Source organism: Mus musculus, chromosome 16 (assembly GCF_000001635.26).
Source record: "Mus musculus strain C57BL/6J chromosome 16, GRCm38.p6 C57BL/6J".
Classification (NCBI taxonomy): Eukaryota; Metazoa; Chordata; class Mammalia; order Rodentia; family Muridae; genus Mus; species Mus musculus.
The window spans coordinates 14,005,914-14,029,103 of NC_000082.6; the positions used below are offsets into that span (position 1 = coordinate 14,005,914).

The 23,190-nt window shown below is 43.7% G+C and overlaps 1 protein-coding gene and 1 pseudogene across 2 annotated transcripts in view; one reads left to right on the forward strand and one right to left on the reverse strand.

Annotated features, from left to right (window-relative positions):
- Bmerb1 (bMERB domain containing 1) overlaps window positions 1-23,190 on the forward strand; it is a 118,441-nt gene that overhangs the window by 19,302 nt on the left and 75,949 nt on the right. The gene's annotated exons all lie outside the window — the stretch shown is intronic.
- On the reverse strand, window positions 4,691-5,849 carry Gm15806 (predicted gene 15806; annotated as a pseudogene).

Genomic DNA, 23,190 nt, shown 5'->3' on the forward strand with positions numbered 1-23,190 from the left:
TGCATTTTGCATTATGTTATGGCTGTAAGCCTATGGGATGTGGTGGTTAGAACAGGAATGGCCCTCATAGATTTCATGTGTTTGAATGCTTGCCCCATAATGAGTGGCACTATTAGAAGGTGTGGCCTTGTTGGGGGGAAAAGTGTCACTGTGGAGGTGAGCTTCAAAGGTCACACATATAAGCTCAAGCTATACCCAAGTGTAGAAGACAGTTTCCTCCTGGCTGCCTTTGGATCAAGATGTAAAACTCTTGGCACCTCCAGCACCATGGAAGTCAACCCCAAATAAATGTTTTCTTTTTTATAAGAGTTGCCTGGGTCATGGTGTCCCTCACAGCAGTGAAACCCTAACCAAGACAGAGGAGTTTATATATTGGTTCCCCTTCTATTCTGAGTGGGAATCATTTGGCATATTGGCCTAGCATTTGTCTGTGTTCAGTTAGTATCCTTTAAAGGCACGAGAAAGAAATGCCCATGTTAATGAAGCAATACAAGGAAAAAAAAGGAGCTGAAGCCATCGGTTAGGGTTAAGACAAGTGGTTGCTGATAAGATGCTGAGAGCAACATGGAGTGTTGTGTTGGGCCTTTGACAGGGAAAGGAGACATAAGTGGGGATCCTAGAAACTTTGAGGCATTATATTATTAGTTTTATATTTTCAGATTTTATATTCTTAGTTTTGATAGGTGCCATTTTCTGTATGGTGTTCATGTTTGTGGCAAAGGGAAGACTCTAGGGGAGCTCTCTCTGCTACCATTACAGACATTTGGTAAATCCCAGTAAGAGCTCAGCCATTTAGTTCGTGCAGAAGTCCTCTGACATAACATCCTTTCTCACCGTCCTTTAGAACTCCTTCTAGAATGCTGGCATTAGCTATGACTCTCTTTGTTATGCGTGTCGGTTCATGTGTGTACAAGTGCACATATGTGTGTGTGGTGTATATGTGGAGGCCAGAGGTCAACAGTGGATGTTTTTCCTCAGGAGTTGGCTACCATGCTTTTTAAGAAAGGGACCTTCACTGGCCTAGCGCTTGCTCAGCAACACCCAGGGATCCACCTGCCTCCACCTTCCTGGGTCTGTGATCACAGGTACACACTGTTGCATCTGGCTATTTATATGGGCCCTAGGAATTAAACAAAAATCCTTATGATTTACTGGCTGAGCCATCTCCAAAGCTTTCTTTTTCTTTTTAAACAAACAAATAACTGAGTTAATCACATGAAAAAAATTGGGGGTCCCTGTAAACTCTACTGCTGGAAGAGAAATGAACCTTAAGAGGCAAGAAGGCTCGGCACAATTTAGTAAAGTGGGGTTGGTTTAAACTTCATGATCTGGCCCCAAGGAGATTATTGTACGCATATTTAAGCACAGTACAATTTAGAAAAAAAGGTTCCTAGTGTAATACAACCCTGGGTACACAAGTAGGCATAATTACATAGAAACTCAACTGACAGTACATGTCATTTCTTCTAAGAAGAGGGGTTCTAGAGATAGATTACAAATACTAGCTTAAGGGCTTAGGGGAGAATCTGGTGTGAGCTTAGTCATACAGATAGTGTAGAGGTCTTTTGGGTTGTTAGCCACCTCCAGCCCTGACTGTGGGAGCCTAGAGGAGCCCCTGGCCATACAAATAAGGCAAAGGTCACTGCGAATATTAGCCACCTGCGGTCCTGCTTGTGGGAGCTGAATACGGCCAGATCCTTCAGATCATGCAGATCACCTGGCTATTAACTGCCTCCATTCACAGCTTTTTGGGTAGAAAACAGATTATATATCTTTTTTTTCACTGAAAAGACAACCCTGCATGTTTAACATTCCTGATTTCCTTAGTGGTCTGTGGGCGAAAGGATCTTTGTGCTCCCAACAAAAAAGGAGAGGAAAAATATGAAAAGTTTTTTATCTTTGTATGTTGAGTTCTATGATTTCTTCTTGCTTGGGCTTGATCAAACATAGTTTGTATTTTTCAAGAAAAATACCAAGACCCTCTTTTTCTTTTGTTACAACTTGAAAAGAGAGATATGGGGTAACAGGATGGTAGTTTTCTCAAATGTGCAAGGGGCTTGATTGTCAGCAACACACATGGTCATGCTTCTCCGGCTCTGAAACTTGGCTTCCTATTAATTGAATAATGACAAATTGTTCTCCTAACATCTCAGGGGTCTTCAGTCCAGTCTAGAACTTATTAAGGACCCACTCAGTGTAAAGCGCTAGTCCAGCAATAGTGGAAACTGGGTCAAGTGTCTCTGTAAGGAAAGGCTTCTCAGTTTCAGAGGAGAAGACCTTTGGAAGCTAAAAGCATTTTTAGGCTTGGAAACAGAGCTCAGTTGGTAAGAGTACTTGCTTAGCACATGCAAGGTCCTGGATTTTGTACCACATAACTGGGGGTGGATGCAGACACCCAGCATGTGGGTAGTAGAGGCAGGAGGATCAACAGTTCAAAGTCATCTTTAATTACAATAATAAGGTCATCCTGGGCTATGTGAGACTCTGCCAGAAAATAAGACAAAACCAAAAGAAGCTCCCTTAAAGGGCTGGAGAGATGGCTGAGTGTGCAAGCCTGGCCACGTGGATTTTGGGTCTGGAGACAGCAGCACAACGTCGGTAATAATATCAGTGGACACAGGGGTCAGTCCTGGGGTCACTTAGCTTGGCTTACACGACAGCAAAGAGATTCTGACTCAGACAAGGTGGAAAGACAAGGACTGATGTGCTTTGTAATGTGTGTGCCCACTTGCATGCTCACACACACTTTAAAAGAAAAAGAAAAAAAGTCTCCTCATTCCAAAATTTAATTACTGTTCAGGCAAATGCATATGGCTAATAAGATATTTGAACATATTTTATAAAGTCAATTTATATTGAAACCAGACCACAGTATCCAACTTATGACTCATTCTGCTAATACTTAACTGATTTTTCCTCTGTTCTCTAACTTGTAATCATTATAAGATGATCTATGATCTGTGATTAATTCTTAACTGCTTAGGTACAGAGCAGTGGTGACCTCACACAATGATGGGGCCTTCTCAAGCCATCCATTGGAAAGAACCCAAAGAAGCAACCATATTTCATACCCTTCCTGTCTTTCACAGAGTTTTTCTTCCCTGATACCTACTCAGACTATCACTGCAAGGAAGCACCTAAGACCAGAGAGACCATTACTAATGGCTGGGAGTAAGCACTGGTGACTAGACATAACTCCGTGCTAAGGCCCAAGACCAAGAGGCTGGGGAGATAAGAAAGCCCACCTGTTAAACTACCTTACAAGCACAAGGACCTGACTTCACGTTCCACAGCTCACATAAGAAAGCCAGGCTAGGCATGGTGGCATTTTCTTGTAATCCCAGAGCCAAGGGACAAAGACAAGGCAATCCTTAGAGCTTGTTAGCTAGCTTTGTGGCCTACTTGATGAGTGTTTGGTTCTAGTAAGATACTTTATCTCAAAAGACCAAGATGAGGAATGATAGCTGACATTGTTCTCTGGTCCCCATATATAGGTGCTCATACAAGCACTTGTACCTGCACTGAATAGACACACATACACACCTGCATGCATACACAGATACATACATGCATGCATGCATGCACATGCACAGACACAGACACACAAAGACACACATGTAAACACATGCAGACACACAGACATGCATGTGCACACATGTGTGCACATACATGCACACACACATCGACCATGAACATGCACTCTTTCACACACAAGAAAGCATCCAGATGGATACTCTCCCATGATGTGAACAGACTGACAGACTGAGCAGGAACGAGGCAGAGTGACAGCAGAAAGCTGCACGCACAGCCCACTTTGAGCACAGCAGTGATGGCAGAATTAGACTGTAATGGGTATGTGATGAAAGGCACCTGTAAGGTTCTGAAGCATTCAACGGCCTCCTCAACAGGGGAGGTGGAGATGAACAGTGGAAGGGAGTCGAGAAAGACATCTGAAAGAAGACCCAGTGACAGCCATTGATAGCCAGTGCTGTCAGCCACTCTCCTTAGCCTGGGACTCTCCTGGTGTCAGCACAGAAAAGTGGGGTCTCCCAGAAGCCACCAATGTTCACCAGGGCAGCTCTGGTGAAGCACACTCGATCCAGCACTGCCCGGCTTTGTGTAGAAGAGTTGAGATTTACAAAATGTTAAGGATCAGACCCAGGGCTTTGTGCATGCTAGGCAAGTACTTTGCCAGTTGAGCCACATCCTTAGCTCCAGGCTTCATTTCAAAGAATGACCTGTTTCAGAGGTCTTCACTGTCAAGAAATTGAACCTTCGGACTCTTGCCTGACCTTCCCATTGTGTACTCTGAAAGGACCATAGTTAATGTCTGAACCTTTTTTTTTTCTGACTGTTGAAAATGTCTACGATTATTGCTATTTTTTTTCTTTCCATTTTTTATTAGGTATTTAGCTCATTTACATTTCCAATGCTATACCAAAAGTCCCCCATACCCACCCACCCCCCACTCCCCTACCCGCCCACTCCCCCTTTTTGGCCCTGGCGTTCCCCTGTTCTGGGGCATATAAAGTTTGTGTGTCCAATGGGCCCGATTATTGCTATTTTTATTATGTTATCTTTTTAATATCTTCAGTGTTATTAGTGTTCCTGGTTTCTGACAAACATCCGGCCAGGTCAAATTAGTGACAAACATTGTCCTTTGCTGAGATGCGTTTTCCTGTGACAGTCTGCTTCTAGTTGAACATGAGAATTTAAATGCAGAATTGCACTGTTGTGGCTGGCCCGGTATGATATCCAATAGGCTTGGCAAAAGTAGGAGTCAGGAGGAGCGGGTTGCAAATCAGTGAAGAGTGTCCTCCGGGCAAGCGCATAGGTGATTCAGCTTCAGTGTTCCCCATAGAGAGGGACGTCCTCGTTATGACCGGCTGCAAATGGGCCACAGGCCCACCATTTCCTATTGAAGCTGAGAATGGAGGCCAAGTCCTCCTCACTCAACTGGAAGTCGAAGACCTGAATGCTCTCCTGTACTCGAGAAGGTGTCACAGGCTTGGGCATCACCACCACATTCCTCTCTATGGAGCTGAATCAGAACCTGGGATGCAGTTTTCTCATGCTTTGCAGCCATCTCTTTGATCTTGGGACGCTCCAGTAATTCGGGCTCCTCTGGTTTGGCACTAGGCCTGTCTGGGGAGCCCAGGGGACTATAGGCCGTGATGGTGATGCCCTTGGAGTGACAGTACTGAATCAGTTTTTCCTGGGTGAGGTAAGGGTGATACTCGACTTGGTTGGTCACTGGCCTATGTTTTAGTCCAGGCTTGTTCAGGAGCCTTTCAATCTGGAAGTGGTTGAAGTTGGAGATGCCCAGAGTTCTCACCAGCCCCTGGTCCACCAGTTCCTCCATGCCCTCCCAAGCATCCAAGTTTGTATATTTACTGCTGAGAGCATTGCCTTTATCATCTGTGGGTAAAAAGACATTTCCAGATTGAAATCCCTGTGGCCAGTGGATTAGATACAGGTCCAGATAGTCGAGCTTCAGATCTGAGAGGGTTTTCTGGAAGGCTTCCTTTACCAGGCTTTTCTCAAAGAAGGTGGGCCACAGCTTGCTGACGGTGAAGAGGTAGGTCCTCCTGCCTCACAGCCTTCTCCTGGATCTTCTCTTGGATGGCTTCTCCCACCTCTTTCTCATTCTGATACACATAAGCACAGTCAATGTGGCGATACCCAGCATCAATGGCCGCCTTCACAGCTTCCTTGACTTTATCTGGGGGAGACTTCCAGGTACCCAGGCCCACAATGGGCATCTTGCTTTGATAAGGAGCGTCAGGAAGGCGACCATGTTTGCTGCAGAAACAGTTCAGAGGGAGCAGATGGGAGCCTCTGCCTAAATTCTAATGTCTGATTCTTAACAGCAGTTTCTGGTTCATCAAGTTGACATCTTCCTTCCCTTTCAGTGGCTGGAACTTATCTGCTGAATTAATTCCATGGCATTCTTGCAGGGACTGCACAGGAACTGTCAGGAAGTCTCTATTACATCACTTTGAAGTAATAAATCCTCATTATAAAAATTTAAACCATACCAAAATGTCAGGAAATAAGTCTTTCTGACCGGCATGTGTTTGTCCACACACAAGTCTGGTCTATGAACTCCTACATTCTTAGTGGAGGTTTATGTGTGTTTTATTGAGACAGTCTCATATAGCCCAGGTCTGCCTCAAACTGGCTATGTAATTGATGATGACTCTGAACCTCAGTTCCTCTTGCCTTTATCTCTGAGATTATTGGTGTGGACCACCACACCCAGTTCATAGGGTCTCGAGGATCAAACCCAGGGCTTTGGGCTAGGCAAGCACTTTACCAATTGAGCCATATCTCTAGCCCAGGCATATATTGATTTGTGCATTTTAATTTTTAAATTACACTTATCTATTTATGTGCGTGTGTGTGAGCATGTGTGCCATGATATACATGTGGAGGTCAAGGACAACTTGCAAGAATGGGTTCTCTCCTTGAACCATGTGGGTCTCAGAGATCTAACTCACGTCCTCAGACTAGTGGCAAATGCCTTTATCCACTGAGCCACCTTCTGGCCTGTATGCTACAAGAATTCTTTAAAGTAGGCTTGCTGGGCTGGCGAGATGCCTCAATGGGTAAGAGCACTGTCTGCTCTACTGAAGGTCCTAGTTCAAATCCCAGCAACCACATGGTGGCTCACAACACCCATAATGAGATCTAACACCCCCTTCTGGTGTGTCTGAAGACAGCTACAGTTTACTTAATTATAATAATAAATAAATCCTTGAGCTGGAGTGAGCAGAGCCGCCCAGAGCAAGCGGGGTTGACCAGAACAAGCAGAGGTCCTAAAAATTCAATTCCCAACAACCACATGAAGGCTCACAACCATCTGTACAGCTACAGTGCACTCATATACATAAAATAAAATACATAAATCCTTGAAGTGGACTTGCTAAGATTCTCAGTAAGGCTGAAATGTTGGAGGCATGTATGCCTCACTTCATTTTATGGGAGCTCTTTTTTTTTTTTTTTTGGAGTTGGTGAAAATTTCTTGAGCAAGAAACAAAATAATTCCAGTGGTGCTGTGGAAGAGACCGCAGACTGGGAATCAGGAAACCATGGGTGAAGACCCTGTTCTTCCAGCTGCTGAAGCCCCCAATACTTTCCTGGGCATTTGGCTCTTGTCTTGTGGAGCGTGGAGCAAATGAATAATTGACAAAGTCATCTATTAATTAGAAAAACCTGTTCACCTGTGTTTATATGTCCTTGTGGTGGTCAGAAGATAATTTGGGGTGGCAGGTTCTTGCCTTTCTGCTTGTTCGAGGCATGATCTCTTACTGTTTGCTCTTGCGTATGCCGAGCTAGTTTCTGCAGATTCTGCCTTCCCTGCCCCCCATCTTGCCATAGGAGAGCCAGGATTACAATCACAGCGACCACACCAGATTTTACTCTGGGGATCTGAACTCAGGTCCTCACACTTGTTTGTCAAGTGTTTTATCAACTGAACCATATCCCTACTGCGACAATGTTATCTGCCACGCAAATATGACCGTCCTTGAGCCCATTAGTTGACCATTGCCTTCAGAAAGAAGCTAAAATGGGTCTGCATCAGCCCACTGTCTGGCGTCTCATGCCCAGCCAGGGCCTTTGATCCCACTTCCCTGCCTATCTGTTCACAATCTGCCACATCTGCAGGTGTAGCTTCAGACTGTGCCCGTTCCTCTCACCGGCATCCTACTCAGGCGTCTTTGGAAGCATTCCCTGAGCCCTATGGGCTGAAATGAGTGTAGCACATCATTCTTGGTGGCTTTAATCACTGTGTCTGAGTTCCTGATCTGGAGAACTCCCTTTATTCATTTACTCATTTTCTCATTTACTTATTTATCTATTTATTTATATTTGAGACATTTTCTCTCATAGTTTAGGCTAACCTCAAGCTCACTATAAACAAATATGGCCTTGAATTTTTGATCCTCCTGCCTTGTGGCCTAGTGCTGGGAATAGCACGGGAGCGCACGTGCATGCGCACGCGCTCACACACACACACACACACACACACACACACACACACATACACACACATACACACACAAACAAATGTAGAGAGAGTAAGACAGCATGTGTAAATCAGCTATATTATTAATTATATTAACTGTAAGTGGGGCAAAGCTAGGTGTGGTGGGCTTCATTCCTATAATCTCAGCCCTTAGGAGGCAGAGGCTGAAGAAATAGGAGTTCAAGGCCTAGTTAAGCTACATGATAACCCTGCCAAAAGAGAGAGAGAAGAGAGAAGTAGAGCTTGAGACAAAGCTCAGCAGTAGACAGTGCTTGCATGCACATTTCATATTTAAAGACACAGATAAAAAGATGATAGAGGAAACAGTTGCCACACAAATGGAAGACTGAGGAGGTACTGTGCGTCTATGGGAAAAGATTATAAGCTTTCTAAAAAACACAAAACAATACAAACAAATGACAGCACCAATAAAACCCACGCTACTAGAGGCAAGGAAGGACATTTCACAGTGATGAAGGGGCTGGAGAGGTGGCTCAGAGGTTACATGCATTTGTTGTGCATCCACAAGGACCTGAGTTTAGATGTGAGGACCCATGTAACAAATCAGGCCTGGCCTGTATGTGCTTGTAACCTTGGTGCTGTGGGAGACGTGGAGGCAAGAGGGATACCAGTATTGTTGGCTGCCAGCCTAGTTGAAAAGAAAGACAACCCCCAAGTTCAGGAAGAGACTGTCTTAAAGGAATCAGGCAAAGAGTGACAAAGACATCTGATGCCCTTTTCTGACCTCCATGGGGACTTGCACACATGTTCTTATAGGATGACAGTTACATCGTATATTCACTGAACCACAAAGATAGAAAGAAACCCTGGGCTAGCTGTGTGTGTCCCCAGATACATCCTTTACAGACTTCCCAGATTTTTTTACCTAGTAGCCCAGTCTCCATTCTAGTCTAAGGTGTCATCATGTTCAAATAAACCCTAGTGGCAGCCTTAATAGAGAAAGGAAAGCCCACTGTCTGAGATAGGGCATGGTTAGCCTTGGGCACCGGGTGATGTTTAAATGCTCATTTTGATAATCCAGTTTTCTGGTGCTTGGAGTATTGTCTACTCTAATTAAGTCTCTTCCTCTCTCTCTCTCTTTCTCTCCCTCTCTCTCTCTCTTGTTCAAAAATCTTTTTGTATGTGTTAAGTGAGGAGTGTGTGTATACATGTTCCTATGAGTGTACTATGTATGGAGGTGTAGTAGTTTAAATGTGCTTAGAGGGTGTGGCCTTGTTGGAAGAAGTGTGTCAATATGGTGGTGGGCTTTGAGAGCTTCCTCCTAGCTGCCTGAGGAGGAACAGTCTCTCCTCCACATTTGATTTGTAGTCAAATCCAGATGCAGAACACTCAGCTTCTCTAGTACCATGCCTGCCTGCATGCTGCCATGCTTCCCACCATGATGATAATGGACTGACCCTCTGAACCTGTAAGCCAGCCCCAGTGAAATGTTGTCCCTCATAAGACTTGCCTTGGTCATGGTGTCTCTTCACAGCAATGAAACCCACACTGACAGGAGGCCAGAAGTTGACTGGTTGTCATCCCCAGTGCTCTCCCTCCGAGTCTATACTGGGGTCTCCACACCTGAAATCAGGACTTGCTGATGGGTGTAGTCTAGCTAGCTTGTTCCTGAGGTCCCCTGTGACCAAGTTCTAAGTGCAGGGATTGCAGGTGTACCACCATGCCCACTAGGCATTTATGTGGGTGCTGGGGACCTAAACTCCAACCCCCATGCTTGTTTTGGAGCAACATAAAAGTATTCAGACAAGAAGGAGCCCTGGGCTCAGCCAGCCAGGTGAAGCACTGCCTGCAGCTTTTCAGAAAGCAGCACGGTACATTCTGGGGCTTCAGCACAACTCACTCACTGCCAACCTGCCTGCTGCTTTGGCTCTGCTGTTGCCCAGTCCTCCGCCCCATCTCCCTATCTCCTTCTTTTTTACACCAATCCATTCAACTCAGAGATCTCATTCCTTGTCACCTGTGTCCAGAGTGCTAGGAGCTAGAAACTAAGCCGGGAGAAAAACTCTACTCAGCCTCTATTTAGAATGAATCACACAACTAGAAAAATAATTTTAAGTTGTAGTTAGATCACTGAAGGAAAGGCACAGGCACAGATGTCACATTTTGGTTTTTGGTAAACAATGGGTAGCTTGAAAAGCTAAGTATGTCCCATGCAATATTTGAGATATACTGTAAAATGTTGCTTATCTAAAACAAAAGGGAACCGAGCGAACTATAATTTTCATGTGTTTAGTCTGGCAGCCACAAGTCCAAGATGTCGTGTGACTAAGGACCCCAGCCAGTCTGGAGCTCAGGGGAGAAGGTGTGGCAGAAATGAAGAGGTGCGATCTGGGGTGGGGCAGGGCAGTGGTCTGGGAGGCCTCCCCTGAGCTCCATCACTGATATTTGAGAGCTGAGCTCCCTGGGTAGAGGCAGTGAGGAGTGAAGCAATTAGGAAGAGCATGAATCCATTTCATATTTCAGAAGGGACACTGCACAAGTGTCAGGTACAGTGACTGAGGGTGTTGATCCTAAGAGATACATCGGTGGAGTGGGCCTAGGACACGCACAGCCCTTCAGTTGCCAGCTGTCAGGATATTCTGAGGCAGAGCCCATAGGCAGCACAACCTTCCAGGCGTCATTCCCCAGAACATCTGACTGTGCTGGTCAGCGTGCAACAGAGTTTCAAAACCTGGAAAGGTTTGGGAGTTAATTTGTGTCTGAAATGTGTTTGTGTGTTGTGGGGCTAGAGATAACGGCCTAGGGAGGTAAGGAGGGAGGCTCACAATCGGGCATGATGGCATGTGTTTGTTGTTGTCCCCCCTGGAAAGGTGGGCCAGAGGAGTATCTTAGGTTTTTCTGGCCAGTCAGCATGCCCCAACTAGTCATTTTCAGGTCCTAATGAGAGATCCTGCCTCAAAAACAAACAAACAAACAAACAAACAAGCAAGCAAGCAAGCAAACAAACAAATCACAGCAACAAAACAGAACCAAGGTGAGCTGAGTGTGGTGGTGCATGTCTTTAATCCCAGTACTCAGGAGACAGAGACAGGAGGATCTCTGTGAGTTTGAGGCCAGCCTGTTCTATAACCAGCCAGGTTACAGAGAGACCATGTATCAAAAAGCCAAACAAACTAACAAACAAACAAATTAACTAAAACAAGGTGGATGGCTCCAGAGGAAGATGGCACCTGATTTAGATCTTATACCAACACGTACAGAAACAGACACCCACACAGAAACATGTGAACCCACACACACACACACACACACACACACACACACACACACATTAAAAAAAAGAAAAGTAGCTTAAACTTGGAGTGCTTGAGCATGAAAGGTCTGTGTGACAGACTGGTTAGAACTGAGTATTCACAATGGGTGGGTGATTACATGGATGCATATAGGATATGATTACAGAGCTGAATTTACACACCCATGTACACACATGAATACGTGTAAAATCGGGAAGTCATGGGACTGTGTTGTGGGGTGGTGGGCTGTGCACAGACAGCCTGGTCCCTGGTCGAGTAAAGGTCTGGAACCCTGGAGCCCCAGTGGGCAGTGATTTCCACCTGCATGGGATGGAAGGAGTTCGGCCACGCCTCCTGGGCACCTGGCTCCTTTCCCCGTAGCTATAGCCTACCACAGCTCCTCTGAAGAGAGGTATGTGGCGTCAATCAGTAGCCGCACCAAGCCCTCCCACATGCAAATAAGGTTCCCACAAACTCTCAGTCCAAGCCAATGAGAGTACCTGCTGTCAAACCCTGAATTATCCCCAAAACTGTATATAAGTCCTATCCAGGGAATAAAAGGTGTGAGAGAACTACTCCGTCGTCTGAGCCATTTGTCCTAAGAGCTGAAACACTTGGGAAGAGATCTGCTCTCCTGAAGTGCTGCCTGAGGCCCTGCCGCACTCCTCACAGGCTAGTCGGCCTCTCGTGGGCCCAGCCTGACTTGACTCAGTGTAGGGTGGCATGGAATTACGGAGCAATCTGGAAATCACGGCAGAGATGGAGGTAGAGTCAACCACCGCAGCAGAAGCAGGGAAGCGACTTCCCTGCCCTGTCCGCACTCGCTTCCCTTCACCAGAACCCTCGCACCAAGCTGGGCCAGAGATGTCCGTGGAAAGCCTCTGGTACGCCAGCCCACATTGTCTCATTCCTTCTCACCTCCCTGTAGTGAGTTTCATCTTGCCTTTTTAAGAGTTTGTGGGTGTGCTAATCCCACTACTCGAGAGTTAGACCACTAACACAATTCTTGAGGCAAAATAGAAGCAAGTTTATTAAATACTTGCTAGGACAATGGACACTGCCCACATCCACATCCACACATGGGATTCCCAGTTAATGGCATTGAAATACATTAGACAGGGGCTTATAAAGGTAAAACCCGTAAAACTGAGTACTTCCCACCTCAGTCTAATCAGGGGCAAACATACATCCTGATTTTGTTGTGGTAAATCTCCAACCCAGATATGCCCCAGCAATGAAAACACAACTCAATTAATATGAATACAAGCTGTGTACCTAGATTGGGCAGATCTACCACTACACTACCATCTTCCCCGTCTACGAGACCCCTTGTAACTTGCAGTTTCTCCAGGCCACGTGCTTCTGCTCCACTTTCCTTCCACCTCCTCCTCTGTCCTCCGTTGTCCTCTCTCCCTTTCTCTGCCGGAACCTTCAGCTTCACCTTCTCCTTTTTCCCTACATCCCTACTACTTGGGATCAAACATGCTGTGCAGTTGGAACAACCAACCTTGTTTACCGAGGTGAAAACACCCTGTTACATGCCTTTAATCCTAACACTCAGGAGGCAGAGGCAGGCAGATATCTGAGTTCTAGCCTAGTCTGGTAGAGAGAGAGAGAGAGAGAGAGAGAGAGAGAGAGAGAGAGAGAGAACCAGAATAGTCCAGCATAGCCAGAGGGCTACACAAAGAAAAACAAACAAGCAAAACACACCCCCCCCCCCCCCCCCGCCGCCAAAGTAAAAACAACAATAACAACACCAAACAAACAAACAAACACCTGGCTTGTTATCTTACATAAATAACAGCCCCCAGCATTCTAGGAAGTTATTTTCCTCGAGAAAGTGCAACATATAGGTGAGAGGTATTTTTGTTTTATAGCTCCCTTAGGTCCAATACTTTACATTTGGAACATAACTTCAGCTCTCACAGTTGCTCCGAGTGGGTGCGATCGGTCTCAGACTGTTTATGATGCTCACCTAAGTCTACAGGCTCCTCTGGGGTTGCTCTCCATTAGGTCCCTTTATCCATCTTCTTCCTTTTTTAGTGGGACTAGGGACGAAACTTGGGGCCCCTTACATGCTAAGAAAGCATTCCATTCCCATGCTACATCCCTGGTTCCTTTTAACATGTTTTCGTTTTGAAACAGGGTCTCACTAAATTGTTCAAGCTGGCCTTATACTTGTAGCCAGGACTGGCCTTGAACATTCAATCTTTCTTCTTCAGCTCCCAAGTAGCTAATATGACAGACCTGCACCATCAGATTCCAAATACATTGATGACCACAGCAGACTGTGGATCTGCTTTAACACTTCTAATGGACTGCCACACCCAACTCTTTACTTCTTATATTATTTTTTCCATCAAATATGACTACTGTATACTATGTTTCAACTTTTAGACATTTTGCCTATGCAATTAAAATGTTACAAACTAGTAGGGATGGTTACAAAATAGTCAAACTCTTGGTAATTAGTTAATTATAATAACATGTTTTCTAGGCTATTCAGATACTAAATAGCTAAGAATAAGTTAGTTTATATATGTTAAAATTGACGGTTGATTTTCAAAACCCTCAGAAATCCACAAGAAATGACACTTAAAATTATTTCGTTATTAAAAGATCTTTTGAATATGAGACAGGTCTAGTCCTGACAATAGCCCCCCTCATTCCACTTTAAAGAAGGTGATGAACATCAAATCTTCTATATGGAATTGCCTCAATTGTGGAAAGCTAGCCATTGGGCAAAGAAAATTCCCTAATTTCATCTGCAGACAAAATGCTGCCCAGAAAGGACAGACACAGGGAAGTTGACTGCCAAGCTCTGCCAAGATAGAGTAAGCTATTCCTTCATAATTCCTGCTTCACAAAAGATCTGTCAGATATTCTGGGCCAGAAGGCTGAATATAGATGCCTCAGTGTTATAGAGAATATTGAGGAGTGTCCAAGAGGCCAGTTTTATCTGCCATTTCTATAATTTTGGAAGTTGTGTACCTGTGCTTCCTGTATACTCAGGTAATATTTACTCCTTCTCAGGTTTCTTATGGGATTGAAGACCAGATAGTTGTAGTCTTACTATAAGCTTTAGTAGTTTATGATTTAAAAAGATATTTTTAGGATGGTAATAAAAGTTAGGATAGAAAATGATTTAGATATAGAATTCTGAACTCACCAAGATAGAATAGATGATAAAATACTTTAAGTTGCCAAACATAAATGGACTGAACATTACAAATACATATCATACCTTATAGTTTTCATAATTGTTTTATAATTGTTATAATTGTATTGAATTTATATTTGAAAAAAGGAACCCTTTATTGTACTAAAAGGGGAATTGTATTTTATGTATGGATGGATGTCTCACCTGTCAATTAAAAAGCCTCTGGCCTATGGCTTAGGCAGGAAATAGAAGGTGGAACACCCAGAAGGAGAAAACATTTTGGGATATAGTCAGGTGCAGGGCGATTAGCCTGGGAAGATGTGAGGAGACAGATACGTGGCACTAGAGCACAGATAGCCATCCACATGGTAGAATGTAGGTTAAAATAAATGGGGAATTTTAGTTATGATCTAATCAGAGTAGAGCCTAGCTATATGGCTGAAGTACTTGTAAATGTCTTTTGAGTCTGAATCTTATTTCTAGGATTGTGGGGCTGGGAGCCAGATCCTAACTTTTACATAGGACTTAAGAAACACATTAGAAAAGCAGTCCATACTGTTGTGGAAATATTTAATCTCAACCAGGGTTTCTACCCCACTTTGATCATCCAGTTTACAGATAAAACACACACAACTTTTACATTTATGATAAGCATTAATCAGCACTAGAGCTGGGCAGATATTTACCCTCTATGCTATTATGTCTATTTCCCTGCCAATAACTCCACAATATGACTTGCCATGTTCCATCTGGGCTGCTCTTAACTCCAATGGCCACGATTTTAACTCCCTGCTGTCTTCTCCTCTCTCCACCTTCCTCTCTCTCTCCCTGTCTCCTCAGACCCCAAGCCTGAGAACCCCAAACTCCATCTGAGTCTCTTCTGCCCAACTATTAGCTGTTGGCAGCTTTTTTTAACCAATAGTTGTAAATTAAGGAACAAGGTCAAATTGTACGTGCAGATTCTGTCTTTCCTGGGAGTAACCGGGCCTTGGGAGCCAGTATTTATCATTACAATACAAAAGATCAAACCTAAATACCTTTCTGTGGGCTCCTATTTTTGTCCATGTAACATCTTTCTTTCCAAAGTTTCCAGTTGTAATCGTGTCCTGTCTGTTTAGACAACTCTCTTACTATTCTTTAAAGGCAGACTCACTACCAGTGAAGTCTCATGTATTGCCTTAAATTCCTAAAATATCTACAGCCTAAATACAAACTGTACAATCCAGGAAGCTCTTCTGTCTGCTTGTGACACATTAGGAGCTTCCTGCAGTTTGCCATGGTTTCACAATCTACCACACTGAGATGTGTGCTCCTCTCTAAGCAGCACTCCTTCCTCTTTGGATTAATTCATTCTTTCAAAATCTTTTCCTTTGTTGACCTTTAATGACACATGTTGGTGAAATTTCTTTGGATTTAATTTATTTGGCATTTTTCTCTGCATAGCCTATAGAGTCTATAAATTGACTTCTTGTCATATTTAAGACTTTTCTTAGACTTTTCAGTTCTTTGCTCTTCTTGCTGACTTCTGGATCTCAATGATAGGAACACTGACTATTTAGTTATCTTTTAAGAAATATTATATCTGCTTTTTGTGCACGTGTGTACAGAACATGTATGCCACAGTGAATGTGTGAGGATCAGAGAACAGTTTAAAGGAGTCCTTTCTCTCCCTCCACCATGTGGCTCTTAAGGATCAAACTTGGGTTGTCAGGCTTGGCAGCAAACACCTTTATCCACTGAGCTAACTCATGGCCCCCATGTATGTATTTCTTTATTTCCTATCTTGAAGCACTTACTCTTGTTATTATCCTATGGGGGCCTGAGACTGATTACTTACTTCTTTAGAGACAAGGTCTCAGTTGGGAGCTTAGATTTGTTTGAACTCACACTATGCTGGCCTTGAACTCTTAGTCCTCCTGCTACAACTACCTAAGTGCTTAGATTACAGGTGTGTACCTCACCTGGATATTTGTGTTCTCTGTGGTTAGATTGGCTAATACTGCTCAACTTACCTTAAGTTCATTGATTTTTATCCTGATAAATCTACTGCTGAACCCTTCTGGTGACCTAATTTTGAGTAGGTGTTTCATTCTTATAATTTCCTTGTTTTAAAAAAGTACAGGCTCTCACTCTGTAACCAGGCTGGGTTCGAACTCACTGTGTAGTCCAGGCTGGCCTGAAACTCATGACAATCCTTCTGTTTCGTCCTCCTGAGTGCTAGGATTACAATTGTAAGCTACCAATCAGGCTTCATTTTGTTTTTATAATAACCTTTTTTTCCCCTGGAGATTATTTGTTGGGACTTTCTAGTTTTTCATTTGTTTCCAGAAAACTTGTAGGCCTGGTGTGTTGGTGGACATCTTTAAGGCAGAGGCAGGAGGATCTCTGTAAATTTGAGGCTAGTCTGTCTACTCTGTATAGAGAATTCTGGGTCAGAGAGTACTACACAGTGAGACCTTGTCTGAAAGACACACACAGTAATAATAAATAAAAAATAAAAGTCAGATGTCAGCCCTTTATTACAATCACTTAGCAGTGAGACAACCTCTCGTACATCTCTAGATTGCCTTTAGGCAGGTGAGAAGGATGAATATTTATAAAATAGAAAACCTGGTGATGGACCATAGAAATGACAACACCAGAATCCTGCCAGCACTTAGCTCTCTGACAGTACAGAACTAACAATTGAAAATACAGAGACATACCTTCACACAGAGTAAAAAAGGTTACCCCCAAAAGGCAGCATAGAATCATTTGTAATTAAGGTTTGATATAGCCTAATCTTTGAGAAACACAGATTTAATCATAAATAGGAATGAGCTTAATTTGTTTTTACTATAAGGTGGCTTTTAAGCATAGAGACATGCTAGTCCAGTATTCCCCACTTGTCTTATGTGCCCCTCTCAAATCCTTGATAAGGTCTTAGCATTCTTTATCTATGGGGTGGAGTGGATGAAAAAAATTGTAATGCATAGAAAGACCTGTGAGCATCCACTTTCTGTTTTTGCCAGGCACTGGCATAGCCTCACAAGAGACAGCTATATCAGGGTCCTGTCAGCAAAATCTTGCTGGCATATGCAATAGTGTCTGGGTTTGGTGGTTATATATGGGATGGATCCCTGGGTGGGGCAGTCTCCGGATGGTCCTTCCTTCAGTCTTAGCTCTGACTTTGTCTCTGTAACTCCTTTCATGGGTATTTTGTTCCCCATTCTAAGAAGGAACAAGTATCCACTCATTGGTCTTCCTTCTTCTTGAGTTTTATGAGTTTTACAAATTGTATCTTGGATATTTTAAGTTTCTGGGCTAATATCTGCTTATCAGTGAGTGCATATCATGTGTGTTCTTTTGTGATTGGGTTACCTCACTCAGGATCATACCCTCCAGATCCATCCATTTGCCTAAGAATTTCATAAATCCATTGTTTTTAATAGCTGAGTATACTCCATTGTGTAAATGTCCCACATTTTCTGTACCCATTCCTCTATTGAGGGACATCTGGGTTCTTTCCAGCCTCTGGCTATTATAGATAAGGCTGCTATGAACATAGTGGAGCATGTGTACTTATTACAAGTTGGAACATCTTCTGGGTATATGCCCAGGATTGGTATTGCTGGATCTTCCGGTAGTACTATGTCCAATTTTCTGAGGAATCGCCAGACTGATTTCCAGAGTGGTTGTACAAGTTTGCAATCCCACCAACAATGGAGGAGAGTTCCTCTTTCTCCACATCCTTTCCAGCATCTGCTGTCACCTGAATTTTTGATCTTAGCCATTCTGACTGGTGTGAGGTGGAATCTCAGAGTTGTTTTGATTTGCATTTCCCTGATGATTAAGGATGTTGAACATTTTTTCAGGTGCTTCTCAGCCATTCGGTATTCCTCAGTTGAGAATTCTTTGTTTAGCTCTGTACCCCATTTTTAATGGGGTTATTTGACTTTCTGGAGTCCATCTTCTTGAGTTCTTTATATATATTGGATTTTAGTCCCCTATCTGATTTAGGATTGATAAAGATCTTTTCCCAATTTGTTGGTGGCCTTTTTGTCTTATTGGCAGTGTCTTTTGCCTTACAGAAGCTTTGCAAATTTATGAGGTCCCATTTGTCAATTCTTGATCTTACAGCACAAGCCATTGCTGTTCTGTTCAGGAATTTTTCTCCTGTGACCATATCTTCGAGGTTTTTCCCCACTTTCTCCTCTATAAGTTTCAGTGTCTCTGGTTTAATGTGGAGTTCCTTGATCCACTTAGACTTGAGCTTTGTACAAGGAGATAAGAATGGATCAATTTGCATTCTTCTACATGATAACCACCAGTTGGGCCTGCACCATTTGGGAACCAAAGAGTTTATTGTGAGGGGTTATTTACAGGGGAACGGGTGACCCCAAAGCAGGTTGACCATCAAAAAGTCTCATCCAGCATGGATGACAACTGCCCCATAGGTGCACTGACACCATACTAACTTCAGCTAAACTTCAAGCCTCTGTACACTCCAGCACCTCCCAAGATGATAATGAGGCTGCAGGCACTTATTGCATAATTACACACAGCTGGCTGAGAGGTGCTGGCTGGGGTGGCTAGAATCTTAAGTGAGAGGCCAGTGGACCCCCCCCCCCCTCACGCACACACACACACACTCTTTCCTATAAAGGAGCATCCACAGGGCCAATTTTGAGGATCTTTTGCAAATTAGTTACAGCTGTTCTTATGATTTTTATACTGAAGGAGAGTGTTACAATAGCAGGAGAGAGATATGGAGGTAGGTGCTGAGTTTGCCTCTTATCTTAGACTTGGCTAATTTTCCCAGCCTGAACTGGTGCTATGATAGAGAGAAAGGAAGCAGCTGGTGATAGAGGATTCTGATTGGTCAGATTCTGTGTCACCTCTCATTCCTTAAAGGAAATGGATGCAGGGAGAGGTGAGAGAATAGATAGTCTCTGGGCTGGGGAGCTGCACTCAGAGGTAATCTAATGACCTGGCCACTCAAACATCTGTAAAAGGACATACCAACACTGATTCAAACCTCAGTTATAACCACTCCCCCACCAGTGTCAGGAAGCCAAGCCTCTTTTTTCTGTCTACTTTCTTAATTCCATCAGAGAAAGACCCTAGAACTACCTCCACTTTGAGAGGAAACTCTCCAACAGCGTTTGTTGCTACTCTGGTCATTTCTGTAATTGGCTATGAGACACCATCTCCCCAAGACCCCTCCTAAGTAGAAGACAACCAGCTGAGTCATTGGAGGGAAATGGGGTGGATCTTTTCAGAAAGAAAGTAAAGGAAGCAAACAAGAATAAAAGAAACCTAAGTGAGACCCAGAGGCAATTTGTTGCCCCCAGATTGTCCTGAGAACCATTCTAGGAATTTAAACCAGTCTATTCATCTGCAAGCCTGTTGTCATGGGAGCCGGCCTAGTTTATGCCCAGCCAAGGAAATAAGCCCAGCAAAGCCATCATGTGAGGAACCCATGTGGGTGATTCAGGGAATATGAAAATGGCCAGGTTGTTTTGCTTTTCACTGGGCAATGTATGTGCCCCAAGGATTTAAGTTTTAAAGGCTTAACTGGTAGTTTCAGGCACTTTGGGAGGTGGAGGAACACTCTCACAGACATTGCCAGAGGTTTGTCTCCTAGGTGAAGCTGACTCTTGTAAAGTTGTTAGGATAGTAGTCATCATTCCAGGGATACAGAACCCAGTTCAGTCTGAAGTACTACTGCCCAAATTAAAATGAGCAGAAGAATGCAAAAGGATATGTTGTATCATGTAGGCTTAGATTTTTCAAAACCTCCTTTAATAAGGGTTCTTAAATGATTTAACCTCCCTTCTAACCCACCACTTACCAGAGACAGGGGAAAGGAAAGGTTAATAGGGCAAAGGAAGATGTGACCTGTTTAGAAATGGTTCTTTGGGGCAGTTCCCATCTTTGTTGTCTGGATATCAGTGGATCAGTTCACAGGAAGGAGCAGTGGTAGCTCCATGCAGTCACTAACACCAATTACAAATCAGCAATGGCAGTTCAACCCAGAAGAAATCCAGAGGCTCTGCCCGTTGGCCCGGGTCCACACAAGCAGCAAGAAGCCACCAGAATATCATGAGAATTTCTCTCTATGGAGTCACAACAAATGATGATCAGCAAAGAAGTCAGGGTGAACCAATGCCACAGCATTGTCAGTGAAGACCAGTGTCAGCAAAGCCCAGTGAAAACAAGCAGAATGGCAAGGCGAGCTAAGGCCACTGTATCGTCCACTGCCTGTTAGGTTATACTTACATCCTTTCCAAGCATCACACGTTCTCTCCAGAGTCCATGCTACCCAAACATTACCCTTTTCTCGGGCAGCTTCCAGAAAAACACTACATGCCTGTTCTCAGCAAAACATCCTCTCATAAGACAGTTTCCAGAAAAAAATGACATGATGCAACCGAGTCTCCAAAGAAACCATAATTTTCTACTTCGGGATCATGCTACTAATTACGTTTCAGACTAGAGCAGCCTCCAACGTTGACACTGTCTGCACCATCGTAGAGTCTAGTTTCTAGGTGATAATGCAATGTGAATATCGCTTCCAGCATTCACTGGCCCTGAGACATGACATCATCTGCCTTAGTCTTGTCATGTACAAAATGGGCCAAGAGAACTGTCTGCTCACATAGCAACCCTGCCTGATTAGGGTTGTTAAGTGTACAGAGAAACAGAAAGTGCTGATGGTGCTTTCTGGAACATGGCAAAGGCTTTAAGAAGAAAATCACAGCAATCACAGGGTTAGTGGGATAGCTCAGGGGGTAAAAGCTTGCTTCACAAACCTATTGATCCAAGTTCAGTTCCCAAAACACACATAAAAGTGGAGAGAAAAATCCACTCTATAAAAGCTATCTTCAGACTCCATACATGTGCTATTGCATGTATGACCCTTATTATGAGCACACACACACGCATACATATATAACAAAAAGGTAATTAAAAGTAGTGATTGCTATGAGTATTGTCAAAGTCATTTCAATTAGGGCTTAGAATATTTTTAAGATTATGCAGAGTACAGCTGATGTAGTTTGTGACACCATAAGAATGGGGTTAAGTGACTATTATAAAATTGAATATTCCATCACTGTTGCTGTGGATATTATTATTTACATTCTAGGTGGCACTTTTGCTTCATAACCTTAATAACCTCAATCAGAAGGCTTATATGAATACTAGCAATCCTGCCCATTTGACCTGGCAAGAAATATCAGCTGTTTCATTGTTTGCCAGTGCAGTATGAATGGATTTTTAAAAATTGTTAATACCTTAGTTTATAAGAAACAATTTAGAGGTGGTTATGTGTACGTGTATGCACATAGATGTGTATTTGTACATATTTGCACACGTGTGTGTCTCTGAATGTGTGTGTGTGTGTGTGTGTGTGTGTGTGTGTGTACATTTGGAAGTCAGAGGTCAACCTCTCGTGTCTTCTCTGTTGCGCCCCATTTTGGTATTCTGAGGCAGGGTAGTTTTCACTGGCCTGGAACTCACTTGTTTGGTTTGGCCAGTGAACCACAGAGAATCTGTGTCTGTCTCCCAGGGCTGGATGATAAGCCCATGCTACCACCTGCCTTCCTCAGTTGGGTTCTCGGGGTGGAACTTAGGTTATTTTATTGACTGAACTAGCACCTCTTCAGTCTGTGATGGATGTTCTTGAATATAGAATACAATGACTGGCTCACTTAGGAGAGGGACCTTCTCTTCAAGACTTGGTAGTAAATAGTTTTGCTTCAGAGTATCCCACCGAGATACTCTGCTCTGTTGTAGCATAGAACAGCAGTTAAGACGATATATGACAAATGTGCATGGCCCTGTTCCATCGACACTTCCTTTATGGGCACTAAAGTCAGAATTCTGTGCCATCTTCACATCTTAATTGTTTTTCTCCCTCAAGCATTTGTGATTCATAGGTTGGACAAGAAAGACAGGTGGTGGGTTGGGTTGGATCAGCCTCTAGGTCAGAGTGTCCAGACCCCACTTTCACAGGTATTGTCTCCTCCCCTCTCCCCCACTTGTCTCTTTTTGAGACAAGGTCGAATATAGTCCAGTCTGGCCTCAAACTTGCTATGAAGTCAAAGATAACTTGAACTTCTCCTGCCTCCATTTTCAGAGTACAAAGTTTATAGGTGTGTGCCACCATGCATGATTTTATACACTTATGGGAGCCAAACTTCCCAGCTGGACTCAAAATAGCTTTTTCTGACATGGGCTCTCAGTAGTTCATGCTGGAGTTTTCTAGACTTGGGTATTGTGGGCAGCATATTCCACTCACACCCACATCAGAGTCTAGGCTTATCCACCCTTCCCCAAGTGTAACCAAGCACCTCCAGTGTAACTCGTCCTTTCAGCTCATTTTGTTTTTAGTAGGGTGATGGTGGTGCTTTGTTTTTATATGTGCATGTGTGTACATGTGTACATGCACAGGTGCACACTGAGAGGTTAAGGTCAGGTGTCCTTCCTCATTTTGTGCTTCTGAAACAGGTTCCAGAATGAGTGACCCTGCTTGTCTGGCTGGCTCTACCTGAGAACACAGACAAGCATGTGCGGCCATACCCAGCATTTATTTCTTAAGGAGTTTCTAGGGCTTAGTCATGTCCTTGTGTTTGTGTCAAGGCACTTTGCTGACAACCCATCTCCTTGCCATTCTGATGCTAGTTTTACTGGAAATGACTTCATCGTCTAGACTCGGTATCTTTTCTCTCTTTGCTCTGTTAAACTGAGACAGTGACACCCCA